A 23,184-nucleotide genomic window follows, 5' to 3' on the forward strand; every position below is an offset into this window, starting at 1 on the left:
AACGTCTCAACCCAACCGGTCGAGGCAGATGGCGTCCACCTAGGGTCCGGTTCTGCTTGAAGTTTCTTCCCGTTAAAGGTGAGTTTTTCCTTGCTGCTGTATGTAGTTATAGTTTTTAAGTGCATGATCGCAAACATGATCATTTACGACGTGAGATACAGTTGAGTTATGATTGAAATAGGGTGGGATTGATAAAAATCATATAAATGGTTTTAATAAAGTGTTTTTGTTTTCTTTTTTTTCTATTGTCATTATACTAAATAACTAAGACTCACAGTGTCTGCCTATGGCTGCAGATTTGTGGTGATGTGTGTCCATCCTAACAATAATATAATCTCACTGAGAAGCTTTTTGTCTGTTTGTTGAGATTTCAGCCTTTTCAGAGCTATGATATAAGCAATGTTACTTGCTGAAAGGACAATGATTCATCAGCGCACACTTTGATCTATATTCAATTTCCGTGTAATAGTGCACAATTTAGAAGTTTTTTCTAATTATTTGTTATTCCATGTATTTAATCTTTGTTCATTGTGTTTCCAAATTTTGATTTTTCTTTCTCCAATCTGGTCTCAGGTAGGGGTTGAAATTGAAATAGTCCTTGTATTTTTTACAAAACCTCTAAGACCATTTACAGTGCCCTCCTCTTGTGATATGAATCTTATTTTCTTTCTCAATATTTGTCTTTCTATTTTGACAGCTCAAGTATAAGGGCACTTTCCAGGCACTGCAGAGGCAGACATAAAGGCCTGCATGGCTCAGAAGCTTAAAGACCTGAGGGTTAAAAGCCGGATTCAGAGGTAAGCTTAATTCACCAATAGTTACCTTGCTACAGATGCTTTAATCACAGTGTCATCATTGGTACCACTTGTCATTGATTTCTTTCATTCCAAAATAATTTTTGTATGTTTTCTGTATTTATACTGTGTTGGGCCTCAAACCATGAGGTCACACAAAGAAGGCCTACATGTAACCTGTGAGGCCTGACCACGAGGTGCTTTATTCCTTTGTTTCCCCCAAGACAAAGGAATAGCGCCAAAAATGCTGCTTAGACAATGGGAATCCATTGCAAACTCCATTTCCAAGGATGCTTTGCGATTTTCACACCTCAGCAGGGAACAGTCAACATAGTCTCATTGGCGGAGACGCTCCTGCACAGCGGAGCGTCCTGATGACGCAGCCGTGACATCACCGCCCCTTTAAAAACTGAACGTGCCCTGAAGCACATGCCTTTCCCATGTCACTGAGCTAGGGGTAACTCCTGTTCCTCTGTGAGTCAGCTGACTAAAGGGGGTACCCCACGCACGTGTTTTCCCCTCATCGAAGACTCCCCTCGCCGGACAAGACGAGACTTCGCCCGTGTTCACCGGAACACATTCCCAGAGCCGAGAGAGACCGCTGCTGCAACCAGCGTCCTCAATTCCCTCGAGACAGAAGAAACGCTTCTTCACCGAGTTGACTCTGCTGTTCTCTCCGCAACGCCGCCGAGAGCCAGCTGCCGTGTCTTTCGCCGACCGTTCGAGAACGGCCACCGTCTGCATCCGAGCCCAGGACAAAGCCGGACATAAAGACGGATTACACACACACCCTGCTCGCTTTCTGAAGCGACCAAGTAAGAGGCATAAGTCTGGGCAGAGGCAGTGTTAATTGTGTGTTCTTATCAGCATCAGTTGCTGTTGTTTAGCATTTAGCTCTTAGCTTTGCTATTGTTTTGTTGTGCTGTTGACGGACCGCCGAGTCCATTTTTCTGTTACTCTTAGGAGTATTTTAAGTTTGCTGCCTGTTTAGTTGTGTTCACCACGCTAGACTGTTTTGTGTTTGTCCCGCTCGGGACTACTGCTGTGTTTGTGCCATCGTGAGCGAGAAAGTAAGTTGCTTTGTCGGTCAGAAACCAGACAACGTGCGTTACAGACTGCTGTCCGTACACACGCTGTCTGTGGACAAAGGAACCGCTTCTCTTCCTCTCATGATCGCTTTCTCTCCTTCTTCCCTCTCTCTTCTGACTAACACATACACACGCGCGCACACACACATACACGCACCGACATCTTTTGCACATCTGATGGTCAGATAACGTCGGACAAAGCTTCGCTTTGTCTTTCTTTATCCGCCATCAGACACGTGTGTTTTCCACAGAAGTGGGTGAGTGCAAGACGCCGTCCACCAGGCGGCGCCGTCTTGCTTCTGTCTAACCAAGACACCGCCACATTTCTGCCATCCGGTTCTCACGCGACGTTACATCCTCCCATAGTCACGTCCGCGTCGCAGACCGACGACGTCATCACATCAGGCCCCGTCGCCATCTTGTCGCACACACGCATGCTCACACACACACACACACGCACGCACACACACACATGCATTCCCCTGCATGTGTCCAACCCTGTACAAAGCTTTGTGTTTTGTTTGGTAGGATTAGATTTTAGAATAGTCGTTTATTGAATGAAGCATTTGTTAACTTTGTTAATTTTGCTAAGTTTAATAAACACTGTTATATCTTTAAAGAGAAGTTCTTCTGTCATTATTGTGTGTAATATTGTGAAAAGTGGCTGATTGAAGGAGTCAGAGCTCGAATTCACCCTTCTTTGTTCATCCTTGAATGTTGATATCTCTCAGATATTAACATTCTAGGTGAACTCCCATTTATGAGGCTACCTGTTTTGGTTATTGGTCCCGGTTTCCAGGTGGTGCCCCGTATTTGTTAATTCATATTAATAATTCTATTAATTGTCATAATTAGTTAATTATCCTTGATAATTGATGATTATTGCCAATAATCAACTGTGTTCCTCACAGATCCAACAGTTGGTGCCCGAATTATTGATTAAGGTTAACAATATCTTATTTTCATAATTCATAATTATCTATGATAATTATGAATTATTGCTAATAACCAAACGCACTACTGCCCGTCCCAACAACTGTGTAATGTGTCCTGCTCAGAGGCACATGAACGATTTTTACTGGCAGAATGCGTTTATATTATTATTTCGTTTATTGATATCCTGATAGTGAATTCATTATTTAATAACCCAGAATATGATCTGGGTGTCTTTCGAACATGGAAATGGTTTATTGGGCTAAATGTTTCAGAGAGAAATGAAATGTTGTAACTCATATCAAACCCGACACTCAGGAATTTTCAGCCTCAGATGTGACTGAATGGAAATGATGACAAATTATGTCAAAATGACTAGTCATTAATATAATTATCTGCAGAAGACCCTAAATGATAAACCGAATGAAATAGTCTGTTTCTCCTTTTTATAGCTACATACATTTTTTTTAATTCTAAAAAATCAACACCTACATGCTGGTCCACGTTCCATTCACACTACCAATGATCCTGTTTTAGGTTAATTTGTCCCTTTATCAAATAAATCAATGCTGCTAAATGAGGCTTGAGATTTTTGAAAAGTATCAAAATGTTAATTCAACACCAAGTACAAAAACAACACACACATCACACCATCTACACACCAAGCAGACAAACAAGTAAATCACGTCCGTCTCTTTTGTCTTGTTTTTGCTTCCTCTGTGTCCTGTAATGGAAAGTCACTCTGAGCTGCTGTTGGACTCTTTCTCCTCCTGCTGCTGACACTTCCCTCCTCCAGAGCTTGCTGGGCTTTTTGGGGGTAATTTTGCTCTTTTCAGCCACTGCCTTAGTTAAACCACATTAGCCACATTAGTTAAATGCCTCTCACGTTAACATCATGCAGATCAGAACCAGCAACACTCAGTACAGTTACAGACACATCCAGTACCTCGGTTGTCCCATGATGTTCACTACACTGCTGAGTGTTTTTGGTGCATCAGTTGGGGTAATAGCTAAACTCGTCCGTCTCCGGCGCGGAGAAGACTCACTCTGAACATCTCTCCACTCGTCCCTCAGTCCTTTCCTCTGTCTGCCTTCCTGCTCCAGCAGCTTATTTTACCTGCGCAGGAGTAAACAGGCGAGAGGGCCGAATGAGCTGCATTCATGTCCAAATAATGCTCCTAAAACCAGAATAATAGCAGCATATCCCACATGTCTTAATCAGAAAATGCTTTATTTGGAATAAGGCCTAATTCGAAATATCCAAACAGAAAATGCTGTTTACATGACCTGTATAGTGGAATATTAGTGTGCATGTAAACGTCCCCACTCATACAAGTCAAATGAGAGTAAGAGATGTATTTCATCTCCCCAGTGGTGCAGTCAGTGAGTCGCCTTTTCTGGGGATACAAAGGTTGAGGGTTTGAATCCCCAGGTTGCCAAGTCCTGCTTTCCAACAATGTAGAGATTCATTCATGTTTTTTTCTGAAGGTGCTGTGCTCTAGTTTTTTCCCTCCTTAATGATATGCACCTTTTGGTTTTATTTGAGCTTCATACCAGTTCATTGTACTAAGCAGTTGTTTGCTCAATAGTTTGTTATTCACATGAACTAAAATCCACCAGAATGCAGGAAATCAAGTCTTTGTAAATAAAATGTTCCTAGTGGGAACTCTCAGACCTCCACTTAAAAAGCCTGACTGGGACTATATTTCACGCTACAACTGGCCTGAATGATTTTCCCAGTCAGCCGATGTCATTAAACATGATTTGAGACTATTACCTGATTTAACCATCAAATAATGCTTTAAATACTTTAATAAACCCAAACAGATCTACACAAGCAGCTGAACGGTATTTACATTTAATCTGTAGGTGAAAAAAGTTTAAAATAGCAACAATATTAATGGTTAAGTTAAAGGAACATTAGGTTATACTGTACACACACAATATAAACACGAAATCTCATCTTAAAATTTATGATGGCATCAATATTAAAGGTTCATTAGACCGTGCTGCACGCTCGCTGTTAGCCATCAGATATGATCAGAAACATTTTCAGGATTTGTTGACAATTAATCGCACTTGGTGTATCTGAACTGTTACTAACAGTTTTACATCTCTTTAATGGATTTTACATCGACTTTTCATGTTACTGGGTTTCAAAGGCTGAATTTAGCTAATGTTAACACAAAACAACAGCAATTCTAGCTAACGTTAGCACAAAACAACAGCTAGGGAAACTCACCAACTACCAACTGTTGTTCTCTGTAGAAATGATTGAGTGCAGTTGTTGAGAGTTATATTAACATTATACGGTGTATATTTTTAATAACGTTACTCACTGCTCTCTCACTAACTCTCAGGTTGCAGGTGTTGATGCTAAAGGCCTTTACACACCAGGCTTTTTATTCACACAGAACGTGAATATTACGAGGTGAAAAAGCAGTTTTCACACAGCAAGTAAAAGCATCAACCAATCAAAGTGTAATCTACACACACAGCTGTTTATTGTGAAGGCCAACGTGGGATGTTGTTGTGAGATAAATATTCTGCTGGATGTGTTTTTAACTACGGTGGGCGGGAAATAAAGCCAATGAATCAATATTGATTCATGTATCATATTCATCATCATGTATTTATAAACTGTGGATTTCTTCCCGTGGAGCCGACATGTCAGTCAGTCTGGTGAAGGCAGTTTGGTCGGCTGCTTGAGCAGAATGAATCGTCACAAAGTCGTGTTTCTGATGCAAATTTGTATCACTGCCAGTGTGAATAGTTTTAATGTTTTTGCATTTCCGTAACATTTATTAAAAGAAACAAAAGAGCATTCTGAGAGGACAAAGTTGAACAAAAAAGATTATTATTTACATTTCTCTGTGTTCTCCTCTGGCTCCATCGCTCTCCTCCTCTCTACCTGCCTCAGGTCCACAGTCTTCCCTTCAAAAGGACACAAAAGTGTTCTTTCTTATGGTTGATGGTGTGCTGGCTTTATCCAAACTCTTTCTGTGCAGGCTGGCCACACCTTTGGCAGACCCTAAGTTTGAGGCTTCAGGATGCTCGCTGTCCTGTTGCTTCTTCAGCCTCCACAGGGTCGTCGGGGGGATTTTGATGTCTTTCGCTGCCCTGACCTCCTGCAGCCACTGCTGTTGCGTCCTTCCACCGGGCCCCAACTCCAGAGAACGGAAAAACTGTCCTCCATAAAATGCGTGCCGGGTGTCCAGGTGTCTGGGTTCTTTCTTTTCAGCCTCCTGCTCTAGGTGCCTGTTTTTTCGTCTTGCTTTTTTGTGCTGCATCTGGTGTAGACTTTTGTATGGGTCTAGGCGAAACCATAACTATTTGGATAAATGCCCAAATTGTAGGTTTGAAGAACAGTGTGGAGAGTTTAGCATGCTCGCATCACAGAGTATGAATGTTGGAATTTTCTCTGTCTACGTTATTGGTGAGCCGTTGTGAAATAAGAGATTCCCCATCTGACACCTGTGTCTCGACCATCTGATTCCTCTGTTGTCCACCTCTTTCTGCCACAACAATACTTTAAATACTTTGATAAACCCAAACAGATCTACACATGCAGCTGAACGCCATTTTTGTTTGATTCGCAGGCAGAAAAAGTGTAAAATACCAACAATGGTTCCTTATATGTTTTGACATCTTCCGCTGCCCTGATCTCCTGCAGCCACTGCTGTGACGTCCTTCCTCCTCCAGTGAACAGAAAAAAAAACTGTCCCCTATAGAACGTGTGCCTGGTGTCGAGGTGTCTGGGTTCACCACAGATGTTGCAGGAGTCCCCAGGCTTCCGCTATGTGATTCCCTGAGCTTTGGAGAGGACCTCCCTGTCCTCCTCTGTCCTCTTCTTCCTCTTATACAACGTCAACCTTGTGGGTTTTGTGAATGTTGAGGAGCCTGCAGAGGTGGAGGCAAGGATCCTCTCCTGTGGCTGCCTTCCTCAGCTTCACTGACGTCTGGCATGAGAACATTAAATTGTCATTTCAATAATACTTTTCTTGAAATGAAATGAAATATAAAATGTTTGCACAAGTATGCTAGCTACTGTACACACCTTTTCTTTTCTTGTCAGCCTCCTGCTCCAGGTGCCTGGTTTTTTGTTTCACCTTTTCGTGCTCCATCCTGCACAGAAGGAAAGTACATATTTTAAGGTTCAAACAGTACAATACAGTGAGAATTATGAGACAATGACAAAGTCATACATCAAGCTCTAACCTGAGAAACCGATCCAAACAAAAACTTCTGCATCACTGTCTCTGTGAAACAGTGAAATAATCAGGATAATGTCAGGCAGCTTTTTGAACCAAATGTCCAGAAAACCAGGTTTCCTTCAACCAATCAGCATTCTCTCTCTGCATTTTACAGCAGCACTTTCTGGCCAACGGTCATCAATGTCACCTGTTGAAGGCCAGACACCTGTGTGAGACGAGGAGGTTACAATCCACCTGAAAGACTTCACCTGTGTGTGTGTGTGTGTGTGTGTGTGTGTGTGTGTGTGTGTGTGTGTGTGTGTGTGTGGGGGGGGGGGGGGGGGTAGAATGAATGAATGGGCTGCAGTGTGAGAATGAATGACACCAAACATTAAAAAGGTACTGATAAAAGAACCAGTAACATGGGAGCTTTTGTAGAAACTGGAAAGTATCTTAAATGTCTGTTCTTCAGTGAGAGATTTCTAACAGATACAAAATACTTCAATAAGAAAGAAATACAAATAAATTCAATACAAAAGGTTTTGAGGACAAGTGTTTTGTGCAAAATGAGTTACAGTTTGTGCTGTTTGTGCTACAGTCTGAACAGAGGGTGGCAGCAATGTCCCACAGTATTTATATAACAATGAAGGTCTAATATGTGACATTAATAACAGCTGTAGCAGACGACTGTCTGGTCCTCAGTCAACACTGTTTGCAATACAAAGACAGAACTGATGTGTCGACCTTCATGACACAATAGGACAGGAATCTAAAGTGTGATTGTGTTCTTCATTCAGGACTCTATTATGTTCCATTATGTATAGTCTGTCTGTACAGAACAATATAATAGTGATGTGTGTAACAGAGAAATGCAGTTGAACTTTGTACAGCACTTTATGTATGTAAAATATTCACAAGTAATGTCTGATGTATTTACAATTTTTACAATAATTATTTACAGTATATCAGTATTTTTATTTGAAATATTTACCCACCTGCTTTCAGTTCATGCAGTTTTCTGGCTTGAAGGCAGCCTGGCAGGCTGGGCGGCTTCAGTCTGCAGGCAACAAGATGAACATGGCTGTCAGAGACGAGTCATTTCAAAATGTAACAGCAGCAATAATGAACTAGTGATAACAATGATGTGAGGTTGATGTTTGAAGCATGTCACTGTGTATAATATCAGTTAACCGACCTTTTTGGGGTCCTGACTCCTTTTGTCTGCCAGTCATTCCTCCACCGAGCGGCCCTCGGCCCGGGAGCAAATGTGCTCTCCTCTGTAGCGACTGTGGCCGTATTCTTTGGTCTTTGGCGCCACAGCGCTTGCACAAAAAGTGCTCGAAGGTCTTTCTGGACTTTTTGAGGAGAGCGCCGTCTCTGCAGCTCCTCCCGGACCTTCCTCTGCCAGGCTGTGGAGCGGGGAACACTGGCGGCAGAGGTGGAGGCAGAAAGGGTGTCTGTCATGGAGGAGGAGGAGGCTGCAGTGGCACTGGCGGTGATGACGTCATACAGTTCTGGTGCCAGGGGCCCTCAGCGAGTGGCGGCCTGACCAGAGGCGTCCTCCAGCAGATGGAAAGCCAGAGGCTGGTCAGGCCCAGCTGCTCCACTGCGGTCTGCTCGCCACTGGTCCCTGGAACAGCTACGTGCACCGTTTCCATCATCATCGCATTGCCCCTCTTGTTGTGCCTGATGGAAATAAATTCAATCATACTGATCATCATCAGCATCTCCTTCCACCGTTAACATTCTTACAATCACACAAGTCTTACCACTGCAGAAGGGTCTGGTGGTTGACCTCATAAAGCTGGAGGTTGGTGGCTGCCGTGAGGTCCTTGCTGTTGTAGACATTGTCTCTGATGAGACAGTAGTCCCTCTTGACAGCCGCCCAGCGGTTGACCTGGACCCCAGCGATAGTACGGCCCTCACAGTGTAAGCGGCACAGCTCTAAAAACATGGCCTCCACTATCCTGCCGGCTTTTAGAGACTGTGCTGCACCCGCAGCCCAGCCAATGTAGGACCTGCACAGGGAAGGAGAGAGAGCGCTCTGTTAGACCCCTGACCCACACGGCTAGTAATTAACATTTATTCATTAGTAAATCATTTCTATTATATTATATTGTATTTATTATATCTTATCTACCTTCCATAGCTCCTATTGTTCTCCATGCTATTTTATTATTGTTTTTTTTAATTTTGTTTATTTATTTGTTCGCTATGATCGTAAAGTTTTTGTAAATATGCTTTAGCAATGTTGTATGTAGTCATGCAAATAAAGCCAATTGAATTGACATTGAGAGAGATGTTCTGTGTTTTCGTGCTCCTCCCTGCACCTGCCCTGCATTTGTCCTCGTCAGCCCTGCTCTCAGTGTCTTCCCAGCCTATCAGCTCCCAGCTCATCACCTGTTCCTCATTGTCTGATTAGTTTAGTTTGTATTTAAGTCCTGGTTTTCTGTTCAGTCCTGTTTGATCATTTCTTCTATTTGCCCTGTTCTCTTCTGACCATTTCAAGATTAAAGAGGATTTTCTGTCAACTCTCTTCTCTGTCAGCATTCTAGTCTCTGCATTTGGGTCCATTTCTGCTACCCTACGTGACAGTATAGTTATAGAATAAAAAAGCATTTTAGTTTGAAATGCTGATGGTACACTTGACAAGGTAGGCCTGTCTCAAAGGGCCGCTCTGCATGCAAAACGAGCTTTTCTTGGTCAGGTTACCTGCGTACTTCCTGGGCTGGGTGTAATTTTCAACCAGCGTCAGACTCAGGAACTCTTTGGTGAGCTGATTGAAGCTGTGCTGTAGCTGGGCATTATAGCAATGCCTATGGTCTATGGTGCAGCAGAGGCGACAGGAGAATTAGCTGAAATGGTAGAGCACTTGCTTAGCATTCTCTAGAAGACCCTTGACCCTTTGTTTCTTCTTGTCAGTAAGATACAACTTTTCCTCTGCATCCGTCCACATGACACCCATTTATGACATCCCAGGAACCTTATTCTGCACCACAATCAATATCATAATTAGTCAGATTCATTGATACTGAGAAAATATTTAAGCTGAAGTTTGAAAACAGCCTGAGAAACATGAACTGACATTCTGAAGCAGAAGAGGAGAAGCAGGATGAGCTGAGAGTTGGAGCTTCACGTTCTGTGCTTCACACAGGGGAATTAGCTCAAATGGTAGAGCGCTTGCTTAGCATGCGAGAGGTAGTGGGATCGATGCCCGCATTCTCCAGAAGGTTTTCCCTCTGTGTCTATGTAATATCCCCAAGAACATTATTGTGCACAACTACAAATAACCCAATCTGTACAATTCATTCAGGATTCACATATTCAGTTGCCATGTCAACTGACTTCATTGTGTTTCATAGATTTTCCAAACAGTGACATGAGTGAATGGACATTTAAACAGTGTCAACAGACGAGGTGGCCGAGTGGTTAAGGCGATGGACTGCTAATCCATTGTGCTCTGCACGCATGGGTTCAAATCCCATCCTCGTCGAGTCTTCCTCACTTGAGCCCGCTGTGTTTACATGTCATTGAGCTAACCCGCTCCATGATTAAGACCTTGATTTAAAGCACTAAATTTAATTAATCTAATCAGAGGGTCAATTTCAAGGGGTTCAAAAAAGAAGTCGTCCTTGGAAACTGTTTGGAAAAGGGCACTTTCAAAAAATACTTGGCAGGTGATTGGATGAACCATCACTGTCTTACCTTGCAAGGCAGCTGGATTTAAGAGATCACAAGGTCACACAAGAATCCTGATAGGACGTTGATTGGTCCAAACCACTGGTGGTTCAGACACAAGTACATCAATTGAAGCCTGACAAGATGGATTCTTGCGTGATCTCCTGATGTTGTGATCTCGCAAATCCAGCTGCCTTGCAAGGAAATCTCTGACCTTTTGCATAAACTTTTCTCAACTTCCCTTTGAGTAACAGTGGCAGTTTTTTCAGAGTCCACATCACAATGAAAGGCATCCTTTTGTGTCTCCAGTGTTGGAGTCTGTATGTGTGAACGGGCTGTTAGATTGTCAGCTATGATTCAATCCTTCCAAAGAGGTTCCTCAACTATTCACACCTTCAGTCCCGTGACTCTGACCACTCTCACCACCACCACGTTACCCGACGTCAACGTGTTTCACAGATTGTCCATACAACGCCACGACTGTATGGACATTAAAACCCTGTCAACAGACGAGGTGGCCGAGTGGTTAAGGCGATGGACTGCTAATCCATTGTGCTCTGCACGCGTGGGTTCGAATCCCATCCTCGTCGAGTCAATTTCACTTTAATCTGCTGTGTTTCCATGTCATCGAGCTGACTGGCTCCATGATTAAGACCTTAGTAGCAGTAAATTCAATTCATCCAATCAGTGGGTCCGGTTCAAGGGGGCAAAATCAATCCACACACTGCTGACCAAGCGTGAGCCTTCTTGGAAGAGCTCCCTATGATACCTAGGAGGGAACAGAGAATCCAAATTGGAGGAAGCTATCGTAGCATGTTGGATGTGTTGCACCACTGACTGGTTTTACCCTCCTCTGTCAGAGTAAAAGCTGCTCCAAAACAGAGAGCTGCTTTGCACTCAATTATGAGAGGAGGCCACGATACTGCTACCTCTTTGAATGAGCTGTGTATAAATGTCAAGACGAGGAAACAGAACATAGAGAGAGACTCTGGGAGCTGTTGTGAATGACTAGCAGTGGCCCAGCGGGCTAGCGAATTGGCACTTAGCTGGCCAGCTACAGCAGTTCACCAACCAGCCCTGCGAGTGTCACTACATCACCAAGTTTTCAGCCCCACCTAACAGCCCCTGCAGCCAGGCCTCTCTGCGATGGACAGTCGGGTCTCCTGGGACAATCGGGTATTGCTCTCCCTCTTTCACTCGGGACTTTGTGTCGTTTGGGTCTTATGCTTCATCCAGACCTTTCTGTTTACGATTGTCTAACCCATGTTTAGCTGTAAAATTGGTTTTCCACATTAACTGAACTTTCCCTTCATAAGTAGAGGAAATAGTTAAATCTTTTGGAGAATGCGAGCGTCGATCCCACTACCTCGCACATGCTAAGCGAGCGCGCTACCATTTGAGCTAATTCCCCTACGAAAAGCAGGAACATATCTAGCTCCATGCTGCACTTCTCTCCCTTCCTCCCCTGTGCAAGATTCCTGTTCCTAGAGGGGGAAAAACCTATCTTTATTTGGTGTCTCCACTTAGAAAAGACACCAACGAAACCCTCCAAACCTTCCAGGTCTGTGTGAAGACCTCCCAATCAATTGCGCTCTTCACGCCTCTGTTCCAATGCCATCCTCGTCAGGTCATGTTCAATTCAATCTTCTGTCTTTACACGACTACAAGTTGACAAGAAAAGTCACATTTCAAGACTGCAGGGGGGAGTGATTAAAAGTGAAAAGAGTGCCTTCCAGTTTGCAGGGGAATTAGCTCAAGTGGTAGAGCGCTCGCTTAGCATGCGAGAGGTAGCGGGATTGATGCCCGCATTCTCCACAAGCTTTTCCCGCTGTCTCTGCGTAATGGTGCCTGTGTCTTTCTCGTGCACTACAGCAAACAACCCCATCTGTGTGGTTAATTCAGAACTGAGATAGAGAGAGTCCTCTTACATGTAACATAAGCATTCTGCTTGCACATTTTTTCTTCCCATGCATCGTTTTTTCAATCTCCCCCTCTCGTCTTAACTTAACTTGCATGAAGTTGAACTTTTCTCAACTTCCCTTTGAGTAGCAGTGGCAGTTTTTGAGACCACGTCACAATGAAAGGGTTCCTGAACTATTCACACCTTTAGTCATGTGACTCTGACCACTCTCACGACCGCCACGTTACCCGACGTCAATGCGTGTCTCAGATTGTCCATACAACGCCGCGGCTGTATGGACATTGAAACCCCGTCAACAGACGAGGTGGCCGAGTGGTTAAGGCGATGGACTGCTAATCCATTGTGCTCTGCACGCGTGGGTTCGAATCCCATCCTCGTCGAGTCAGCTTGACTTTAGTCTGCTGCGTTTACATGTCGTCGAGCTAACCGGCTCCATGATTAAGGCCTCCATGCGGCAGCATTTAAGGCAGTGAATTCAACTCATCTAATCACAGGGTCCGGTCAAGGAGGGGAAATCAATCCGCACACCAGCGACCAATCGCAAGCCCTCTTGCAAGCGCTCCCTATGATACTTGGGTGGGGGGCGGGGGGAACAGAGAGTCCAAAACAGAGGCAGCTATCCTAGCCTGTTGGATGCCTTGCACCGCTGGCGTTTTTTTAACCCTCCTCTGTCAAATCAAAGCTGCTGCACAACAGAGAGCTGCTTTGCACTCAGTTATGAGAGGAGGCCACGATACTGCTACCTCTTTGAATGAGCCATGTATAAATGTCAAGACGAGGAAACGGAACAGCGGAGAGAAAACAGAGAGAAACTCTGGGAGCTGCTGTGAATGACTAGCGGTGGCCCAGCCGGCTAGCGAGTTAGCGCTTAGCTGGCCAGCTACAGCAACTCACCAACCAGCCCCGTGAATGTCACTACGCCACCAAGTTTTCAGCCCCACCTAACAGCCCCTTCAGCCAGGCCTCTCTGCGATGGACAGTCGGGTCTCCCGGGACCTCTTTCCTTCTCCCGCTCTCTCTCCCTCTTCCACTCGGGACTTTGTGTCCTTCGGGTCCTATGGATGCCTCATCCAGACCTCTCTAATTACAACTGTCTTACCCACGTTCAGATGCAAAACCGCTCTCCACGTTAGCTAGACTTTCCCTACGTAAGTAGAAGAAATGCCTAAAAGTCTTTTGGAGAATGCGGGCGTCGATCCCACTACCTCTCACATGCGAAGCAAGCGCTCTACCATTTGAGCTAATTCCCCTACGAAAAACGGGAAGCTATCTAGTTCCGTGCTGCACTTCCCTTCCTTCCTCCCCTGTGGAGGATTCGTGATACTGGAGGGGGAAAAAAACCTATCTTTATTTGGTGTCTCCACTTAGGAAAGACACCCATGAAACCCTCCAGACCTTCCAGGTCTGTGTGAAGACCTCCAAATCAATTGCGCTCTTCACGCCTCTGTTCCAACGCCATCCTCGTCAGGTCATGTTCAATTCGGTCTTCTGTCTTTACACGACTACAAGTTAACGAGAAAAGCCACATTTCACGACTGCAGGGGGGAGTGATTAAAAGTGAAGAGAGTGCTTTTTAGACGACAGGGGAATTAGCTCAAATGGTAGAGCGCTCGCTTAGCATGCGAGAGGTAGCGGGATCGACGCCTGCATTCTCCACAAGCCTTTCCCGCTGTCTCCGCGTAATGGCGCCTGGGACTTTCTCGTGCACTACAGCAAACAACCCCATCTGTGCGGTTAATTCAGAGGTGAGATAGAGAGAGTCCTCTTACATGTAAGGTCAGCACTCTGCTGGCATGTCTTTTCTTCCCGCGCATCATTTCTTTCAATCTCCCTCTCTCGTCTTAACTTCTGCATGAAGTTGAACTTTTCTCAACTTCCCTTTGAGCAGCACTGGCAGTTTTTGAGAGTCTACGTCACAATGAAAGGCATCCTGTTGTGTCTCCAGTGTTCAAGTCTGTATGTGTGAACGGGCTGTTAGACTGTCAGCTATGATTCAATCCTTCCCAAAAGGCTCCTCAACTATTCACACCTTCAGTCCGGTGACTCTGACCGCTCTCACGACCCCCATGTTACCCGACGTCAATGTGTTTAACAGATTGTCCATACAACGCCACGACTGTATGGACATTTAAATCCCATCAACAGACGAGGTGGCTGAGTGGTTAAGGCGATGGACTGCTAATCCATTGTGCTCTGCACGCGTGGGTTCGAATCCCTTCCTCGTCAAGTAAACTTGTCTTTAGTCTGCTGCATTTACATGTCATTGAGCTAACCGGCTCTATCAAGGCCTCCATGCGGCAGCACTTAAAGCAGTGAATGCAACTCAGGATTCGGTAAATCTACACACCACCGACCAATTGCAAGCCTTCTTGGAAGAGCTCCCTATGATACCTCGGAGGGAACAGAGAGTCCAAATTGGAGGAAGCTATCGTAGCGTGTTGGATGTATTGCACCACTGGCTGGTTTTACCCACCTCTGTCAGAGTAAAAGCTGCTCCACAACAGAGAGCTGGTTTGCACTCAGTTATGAGAGGAGGCCACGATCCTGCTACCTCTTTGAATAAGCTGTGTATAAATGTCAAGACGAGGAAACAAAACATAGAGAAAAACTCTGGGACCTGTTGTGAATGACTAGCGGTGGCCCAGCCGGCTAGCGAATTAGCGCTTAGCTGGCCAGCTACAGCAGTTCACCAACCAGCCCCGTGAGTGTCACAATGTCAACAAGTTTTCAGCCCCTGCAGCCAGGCCTCTCTGTGATGGACAGTCAGGTCTCCTGGCACCTCTTTCCTTCTCCCACTCGCTCTCCCTCTTCCACTCAGGACTTTGTGTCATTTGGGTCCTATCAATGCTTCATCCAGACCTTTCTCTTTATGATCGTCTTACCCACGTTCAGCTGTAAAAATTGGTTTTCCACATTAAGTGGACTTTCTCTACGTAAGTAGAAGAAATGCCTAAAAGTCTTTTGGAGAATGCAGACGTCGATCCCGCTACTGCTCACATGCAAAGCAAGCGTTCCAGCATTTGAGCTAATTCCCCTACGAGAAAAAGGAAGATATCTCGCTCCGTGCTGCACTTCTCTTCCTTCCTCCCCTGTGGAGGATTCATGTTACTGGAGGGGGAAAAAAAACTATCTTTATTTGGTGTCTCCACTTAGAAAAGACACCAATGAAACCCTCCAGACCTTCCAGGTCTGTGTGAAGACCTCCTAATCAATTGCGCTCTTCACGCCTCTGTTCCAATGCCATCCTCGTCAGGTGATGTTCAATTCAATCTTCTGTCTTTACACGACTACAAGTTAACAAAAAAAGCCACATTTCAAGATCACAGGGGGGAGTGATTAAAAGTGAAAAGAGTGCTTTGTTGATCACAGGTGAATTAGCTCAAGTAGTAGGGCGCTCATTTAGCATGCGAGAGGTAACGGGATTGACACCCGCATTCTCCAGAAGTCTTTCCTACTGTGTCTATGTAATAGTCCCTGGGACTTTCTCATGCACTACAACAAACAATCTCACCTTTACAATTAATTCAGAACTGAGATAGAGAGAGTCCTCTTACATGTAACATAAGCACTCTGCTTGAATGTCTTTTCTTCCTGCACATCTTTTTTTTCAATCTCCCCCTCTCGTCTTAACTTCTGTATGAAGTTGAACTTTTCTCAACTTCCATTTGAGTAGCAATGGCAGTTTTTGAGAGATCACGTCACAATGAAAGGCTCCTCAACTACTCACACCTTTAGTCATGTGACTCTGACCACTCTCACGACCGCCACGTTAGCCGACATCAATGCGTTTCACAGATTGTCCATACAACGCCACGGCTGTATGGACATTTCAACCCCGTCAACAGACGAGGTGGCCGAGTGGTTAAGGCGATGGACTGCTAATCCATTGTGCTCTGCACGCGTGGGTTCGAATCCCATCCTCGTCGAGTCAACTTTAGCCTGCTGTGTTTACATGTCATCAAGCTAACTGGCTCCATGATTAAGGCCTTGATATAAAGCAGTAAATTCTCCTACATGTACTCTAAGGACATTTGTATAAATTTCTCCCTCGTCTTTAACCTGACGGGCCAGATGGTTTGTTACACAGAACCATCTGAAAAGCCGTCCTTGGAATCTGTTTGGAAAAGGGCACTTTCAAAAAATACTTGGCAGATGATTGGATGAACCATCTCTGTCTTACCTTGCGGGGCACACAAGGTCATACAAGAATCCTGATAGGACGTTGATTGGTCCAAACCACTGGTGGTTCAGACACAAGTGCATCAATTGAAGCCTGACAAGATGGATTCTTGCGTGATCTCCTGATGTTGTGATCTCACAAGTCCAGCTGCCTTGCAAGGAAATCTCTGACCTTTTGCATAAACTTTTCTCAACTCCCCTTTGAGTAACAGTGGCAGTTTTTTCAGAGTCCACATCACAATGAAAGGCATCCTTTTGTGTCTCCAGTGTTGGAGTCTGTATGTGTGAACGGGCTGTTTGACTGTCAGCTATGATTCAATCCTTCCAAAGAGGTTCCTCAACTATTCACACCTTCAGTCCCGTGACTCTGACCGCTCTCACCACCGCCACGTTACCTGACGTCAACGTGTTTCACAGATTGTCCATACAACGCCACGACTGTATGGACATTGAAGCCCTGTCAACAGACAAGGTGGCCGAGTGGTTAAGGCGATGGACTGCTAATCCATTGTGCTCTGCGCTCTCTCTCCCTCTTCCACTCAGGACTTTGTGTCGTCAGGGTCCTTTGAGAGAGAGTCCTCTTACATCTAACGTAAGCACTCTGCTTGCATGTTGTTGTTTTTTTCAAACTCCCCCTCTCGTCTTAATTTCTGCATAAAGTTGAATTTTTCTCAACTTCCCTTTGAGCAGCAGTGGCAGTTTTTGAGAGTCCACGTCATACTGAAAGGCGTCCTCTTGTGTCTCCAGTGTTGGAGTCTGCATGTGTGAACGGGCTGTTAGACTGTCAGCTATGATTCAATCCTTCCGAAAAGGCTCCTCAACTATTCACACCTTCAGTCCCGTGACTCTGACCGCTCTCATGACCGCCACAGAGATTTTTTCACAGATTGTCCATACAACGCCACGACTGTATGGACATTTAAACCCCTTAAACAGACGAGGTGGCCGAGTGGTTAAGGCAATGGACTGCTAATCCATTGTGCTCTGCACGCATGGGTTCAAATCCCATCCTCGTCGAGTCTTCCTCACTTGAGCCCGCTGTGTTTACATGTCATTGAGCTAACCCGCTCCATGATCAAGACCTTGATTTAAAGCACTAAATTTAATTAATCTAATCAGAGGGTCAATTTCAAGGGGTTCAAAAAATATCCACGCACTGCAGACCAACTGCAAGCCTTCTTGAAAGAGCTGTTGTGAATGACTAGCAGTGGCCCTGCCAGCTAGCAAGTTAGCGATTAGCTGGCCAGCTACAGCAGTTCACCAACCAGCCCCGTGAATGTCACTACACCAGCAAGTTTTCGTCCCCACCTAACAGCCCCTTCAGCCAGGCCCCTCTGCTATGGACAGTCAGGTCTCCTGGGACCTCTTTCCTTCTCCCACTCGTGCTCCCTTTTTTACTCAGGACTTTGTGTCATTTGGGTCCTATCGGTGCCTCATCCAGACCTTTCTGATTAGGATCATCTTACCCATGTTCAGCTGTAAAATTGGTTTTCCACATTAACTGGACTTTCCCTACATAAGTAGAAGAAATAGTTAAGTCTTTTGGAGAATGCGGGCGTCGATCCCACTACCTCTCACATGCGAAGCGAGCGCTCTACCATTTGAGCTAATTCCCCTATGAGAAGCAGGAAGATATCTCACTCCGTGCTGCACTTCTATCCCTTCCTCCCCTGTGGAGGATTCCTGTTCCTGGAGGGGGGAAAACCTATCTTTATTTGGTGTCTCCACTTAGAAAGACACCAATGAAACCCTCCAGACCTTCCAGGTCTGTGTGAAGATCTACTAATCCATCGTGGTCTTCACACTGTTCCAATCCCATCTTCGTCAAGTCATGTTCAATTCAATCTTCTGTCTTTACATGACTGCAAGTTAACAAGAAAAGCCACATTTCAAGACTGCGGGAGGGAGTGATTAAAAGTGAAGAGAGTGCTTTCTAGTGACAGGGGAATTAGCTTAAATGGTAGAGCGCTCGCTTAGCATGCGAGAGGTGGCGGGATCGACGCCCGCATTCTTCAGAGGACTTTCCTACTGTGTCTATGTGATAGTCCCTGCAACTTTCTTGTGCACTACAACAAACAACCCCCTCTGTACAATTAAATCAGAATTGAGGTAGAGAGAGTCCTCTTATGTGTAACGTAAGTGCTCTGCTTGCATGTTTTTTCTTCCCACGCATCTCTTTTTTCAATCTCCCCCTCTTTCTTTCTCCTGTTTGCTCTCCCTCTTTTACTCAGGACTTTGTGGACTTTTTATTCAAAGCAACGTACATATGAGACTGATACAACACAAGCAGGGATCTAGTCAGGAGACAACAACATGAGTGAGTGCCATAAAGCTTAAGTTTGGGCCTGATAGGACGTAGATGCCAACAAGCAGTGCAACAAGGCAATGATTAGAGTGCATAGAAGCATGTTTTTTTTTGTTGTTGTTGTTGTTTTTGGGGGTATTTTCTGTTTTGTTTTTCTTGTTTTTTCTCTACCTTCAGTCCATCAAGTGAGGTGTTCGCGAAAGAGCTGGGTCTTTAGTCTTTTCTTAAAGATTGAAAGGAACTCTGAAGATTGAACAGAGTTTGGTAACTCGTTCCACCACCGGGGAACTACAGAGGAGAAGAGTCAAGCTAGTGACTAAGGGCCCTGTTGTGGTACCAGGCACCTTTCATTGGCAGAGCCTAGTGGGCCGGAGGGAGTGTAGACCTGAATGAGAGAGTTCAGGCAGGCAGGAGCCGTTTTAGTTGCTGTTTTGTAAGCGAGTGTCAGGGTTTTGAATTTGATGCGGGCAGCAACTGGGAGTCAGTGGAGGGATATCAACAGCGGGGTGACATGCTGTTTTGGGCTGACTGAAGACCAGACGTGCCTCTGCGTTCTGGATCATCTGCAGAGGTTTAAGTGTACATGCAGGGAGGCCTGCCAGTAAGGAGTTGCAGTAGTCGATGTGTGACATTACGAGAGCCTGAACCAAGCTCAGGCAGGTAGGGTCTGATCTTCCCGATATTGTACAGGACGAATTGACAAGATCGAGCGACTGAGGCAACATGAACCTTAAAGGTTAGTTGGTCATCAATCATAACACCCAAGTTCTGGGCAGATTTTGTGGGCATGAGTTGGGTTGATTCGAGCTGGATGCTAATGTTTTGTTGTATAGAAGGACTGGCTGGCATGACCAGGAGCTCGGTCTTAGAGTGGTTAAGCTGAAGGTGGTGTTCTTTCATCCATGCTGATATATCGGCAAGGCATGAAGAGATCCTAGCTGAGACTGTGTGGTCTTCCGGTGGGAATGACAGGAAGAGCTGGGTCTCGTCAGTATAGCAGTGGTATGAGAAACCATGGGAGTGGATGATTGCGCCAAGTGAGGTGGTGTATAATTAAAAAAGAAGGAGACCAAGCACTGACCTGTTAGGAACCCCTGTGGATAAGTTGTGCAGTTTGGACACTTCTCCATTCCAAGATACTCTATAATATCTCCCTGACAGGAAGAACATGAACCAGCGGAGGGCGGATCCTGTGATACCAAGCTCAGTGAGTGTGGAGAGGAGGAGTTGGTGGTTAACTGTATCAAAGGCAGCTGACAGGTCTAGTAGCAAAAGGGCTGAGGACTGACCAGCAGTGATTTGATAACCGACAGTAGTGCAGTCTCGGTAGTGTGACCCTGCTTAAAGGTTGTTGGCAGAAAGGAATTCAGAGACTTGGTTAAAGACTGTGTGCTCAAGTACTTTTGACAGGACAGTGTAGGTTTCTTGAGCAGAGGGGTGACTCAAGTTTGCTGAAAGGCGGTGGGGAAAACACCCATTATAAGTGAGGAGTTGATGATGTGTCTGACTGCGGAGTTAAGTGCGGGGAAATGTTCTGTAGCAGGTTGGATGGTATTGGGTCCAGTGGACAGGTAATGGGACAAGAGTCCAGTAGAATTTTGGAGACTTCCTCCTTGGTCATAGGGGAGAATGAGGACAGTGTGGCCCCGTTCTGCCCTCTGCTCTCTGATGACTTCAGTGAGCCATGGACTAGGGTGGGTGATGCGAGCAGGTTTGGAAGGACAGAGATTGTTAAGAGAGGTAGCTAGCGAGGAGAGTGTCTGTAGCTTTATTGACCGTGAGTGAGGAAAATTCATTATGAGGTAGGGTAACCAATACCTCATTGGAAAGTTGAGACGGTGTGAGGGACCGGATGTTGCAGTGGAAAGAGATCATGATTACAATTGTCTTACCCATGTTCAGCTGTAAAAATTGGGTTTCCACGTTAGCTGGACTTTCCCTACGCAAGTAGGAGAAACGCCCAAAAGTCTTTTGGAGAATGCGGGCGTCGATCCCGCTACCTCTCACATGCGAAGCGAGCGCTCTACCATTTGAGCTAATTCCCCAATGAGAAAAAGGAAGATATCTAGCTCTGTGCTGCACTTCTCTTCCTGCCTCCCCTGTGGAGGATTCGTGTTACTGGAGGGGAAAAAAACCTATCTTTATTTGGTGTCTCCACTTAGAAAAGACACCAATGAAACCCTCCAGACCTTCCAGGTCTGTGTGAAGACCTCCAAATCAATTGCGCTCTTCACGCCTCTGTTACAATGCCATCCTCGTCAGGTCATGTTCAATTCAATCTTCTGTCTTTACACGACTACAAGTTAACAAGAAAAGCCACATTTCACGACTGCAGGGAGGAGTGATTAAAAGTGAAGAGAGTGCTTTTTAGACAACAGGGGAATTAGCTCAAATGGTAGAGCGCTCGCTTAGCATGCGAGAAGTAGCGGGATCGACGCCCGCATTCTCCACAAGCCTTTCCCGCTGTCTCCGCGTAATGGTGCCTGGGACTTTCTCGTGCACTACAGCAAACAACCCCATCTGTGCGGTTAATTCAGAGGTGAGATAGAGAGAGTCCTCTTACATGTAAGGTCAGCACTCTGCTGGCATGTCTTTTCTTCCCGCGCATCATTTCTTTCAACCTCCTCCTCCAGTCTTAACTTCTGCATAAAGATGAACTTTTCTCAACTTCCCTTTGAGCAGCAGTGGCAGTTTTTGAGAGTCCACGTCATACTGAAAGGCGTCCTGTTGTGTCTCCAGTGTTGGAGTCTGTATGTGTGAACGGGCTGTTAGACTGTCAGCTATGATTCAATCCTTCCCAAAAGGCTCCTCAACTATTCACACCTTCAGTCCCGTAACTCTGACCGCTCTCACTACCGCCACGTTAGCCGACGTCAATGCGTTTCACACATTGTCCATACAACGCCACGGCTGTATGGACATTTAAACACCATCAACAGACGAGGTGGCCGAGTGGTTAAGGCGATGGACTGCTAATCCATTGTGCTCTGCACGCGTGGGTTCGAATCCCATCCTCGTCGAGTTGACTTGACTTTAGTCTGCTGTGCTTACATGTCGAGCTAACCGGCTCCATGATTAAGGCCTCCACGCGGCAGCATTTAAGGCAGTGAATTCAACTCATCTAATCAGAGGATCCGATTAAGGAGGCAAAAACAACCCATGCACCACTGAACAATCGCAAGCCTTCTTGGAAGAGCTCCCTATGATACTTAGGAGGAAACAGAGAGTCCAAAATGGAGGAAGCTATCATAGCGTGTTGGATGTGTTGCACCACTGGCTGGTTTTACCCTCCTCTGTCAGAGTCAAAGCTGCTCCACAACAGAGAGCTGGTTTGCACTCAGTTATGAGAGGAGGCCACGATACCACTGCCCCTTTTAAATAAGCTGTGTATAAATATCAAGACGAGGAAACAGAACAGCAGAGAGAAACTCTGGGAGCTGTTGTGAATGACTAGCGGTAGCCCAGCCAGCTAGCAAGTTAGCAGTTAGCTGGCCAGCTACAGTAGTTCATCAGAAATCTCAAAATACCGAAGTCTGGAGTGTTGAGGTCAACTCCTTGACTCCACAACGCTAGAGACAATGCATTAGGTAAGTGTCAGCGTCAAGGCCCAAGCCCTGACTACATGACACGTACAAACAGGAAGGTAACTAACCTTTTCCATTAAACAAACCTGATACAAAACATGAAACTAAAGTGCTGAATCCTAATGTGCATCAGCAAAAACCAAAGGTAGTCCACACAAACAAATGGGAGCTTCCCCACTCGAGGCTCACAAATACAAATAACTACGTAGTTTCAATCCTGATCTTCAGGCAGTTACTGATGGGAGGGCATTTATTCACTGTAAAGCCAGAGGAGAGAGTGATTGACTGCCTTTATATAGAAGCCTGTCCAGGTGAGTCCTCTCCATCAAACTTTTAAAAACTTAACTCTAAAGAGTTTACAACATTCAGATCACCTATAATGGAAGCAGGTATTGTGGTGTCTTAACACATTATCAATTATACAAATGAGTGAGTATGAGATGTTATTCCATTAATGTTCCTGGACTCTAAAATTGCCCACAAATTTATATGCAGTTCCTTAAGTCAGC

General features: G+C 45.3%; 7 non-coding genes across 7 annotated transcripts; all 7 read left to right on the forward strand.

Moving 5' to 3' along the window:
* Nucleotides 1–10,419: 10,419 nt before the first annotated feature.
* Nucleotides 10,420–10,501, forward strand: trnas-gcu (transfer RNA serine (anticodon GCU)). The gene has a single exon. It is a non-coding gene; the product is annotated as a tRNA-Ser (tRNA).
* Nucleotides 10,502–11,194: 693 nt separating this feature from the next.
* trnas-gcu (transfer RNA serine (anticodon GCU)) lies at nt 11,195–11,276 on the forward strand. Its single transcript has one exon. It is a non-coding gene; the product is annotated as a tRNA-Ser (tRNA).
* A 1,629-nt stretch (nt 11,277–12,905) lies between these two features.
* On the forward strand, nt 12,906–12,987 carry trnas-gcu (transfer RNA serine (anticodon GCU)). Its single transcript has one exon. It is a non-coding gene; the product is annotated as a tRNA-Ser (tRNA).
* Nucleotides 12,988–14,751: 1,764 nt separating this feature from the next.
* On the forward strand, nt 14,752–14,833 carry trnas-gcu (transfer RNA serine (anticodon GCU)). The gene has a single exon. It is a non-coding gene; the product is annotated as a tRNA-Ser (tRNA).
* A 1,618-nt stretch (nt 14,834–16,451) lies between these two features.
* trnas-gcu (transfer RNA serine (anticodon GCU)) lies at nt 16,452–16,533 on the forward strand. The gene has a single exon. It is a non-coding gene; the product is annotated as a tRNA-Ser (tRNA).
* A 1,188-nt stretch (nt 16,534–17,721) lies between these two features.
* Nucleotides 17,722–17,803, forward strand: trnas-gcu (transfer RNA serine (anticodon GCU)). The gene has a single exon. It is a non-coding gene; the product is annotated as a tRNA-Ser (tRNA).
* A 4,226-nt stretch (nt 17,804–22,029) lies between these two features.
* trnas-gcu (transfer RNA serine (anticodon GCU)) lies at nt 22,030–22,111 on the forward strand. The gene has a single exon. It is a non-coding gene; the product is annotated as a tRNA-Ser (tRNA).
* The last annotated feature ends 1,073 nt before the right edge of the window (nt 22,112–23,184 follow it).

The sequence above is a fragment of the Thunnus thynnus genome, chromosome 2 (genome assembly GCF_963924715.1).
Source record: "Thunnus thynnus chromosome 2, fThuThy2.1, whole genome shotgun sequence".
NCBI classification, from domain to species: domain Eukaryota; kingdom Metazoa; phylum Chordata; class Actinopteri; order Scombriformes; family Scombridae; genus Thunnus; species Thunnus thynnus.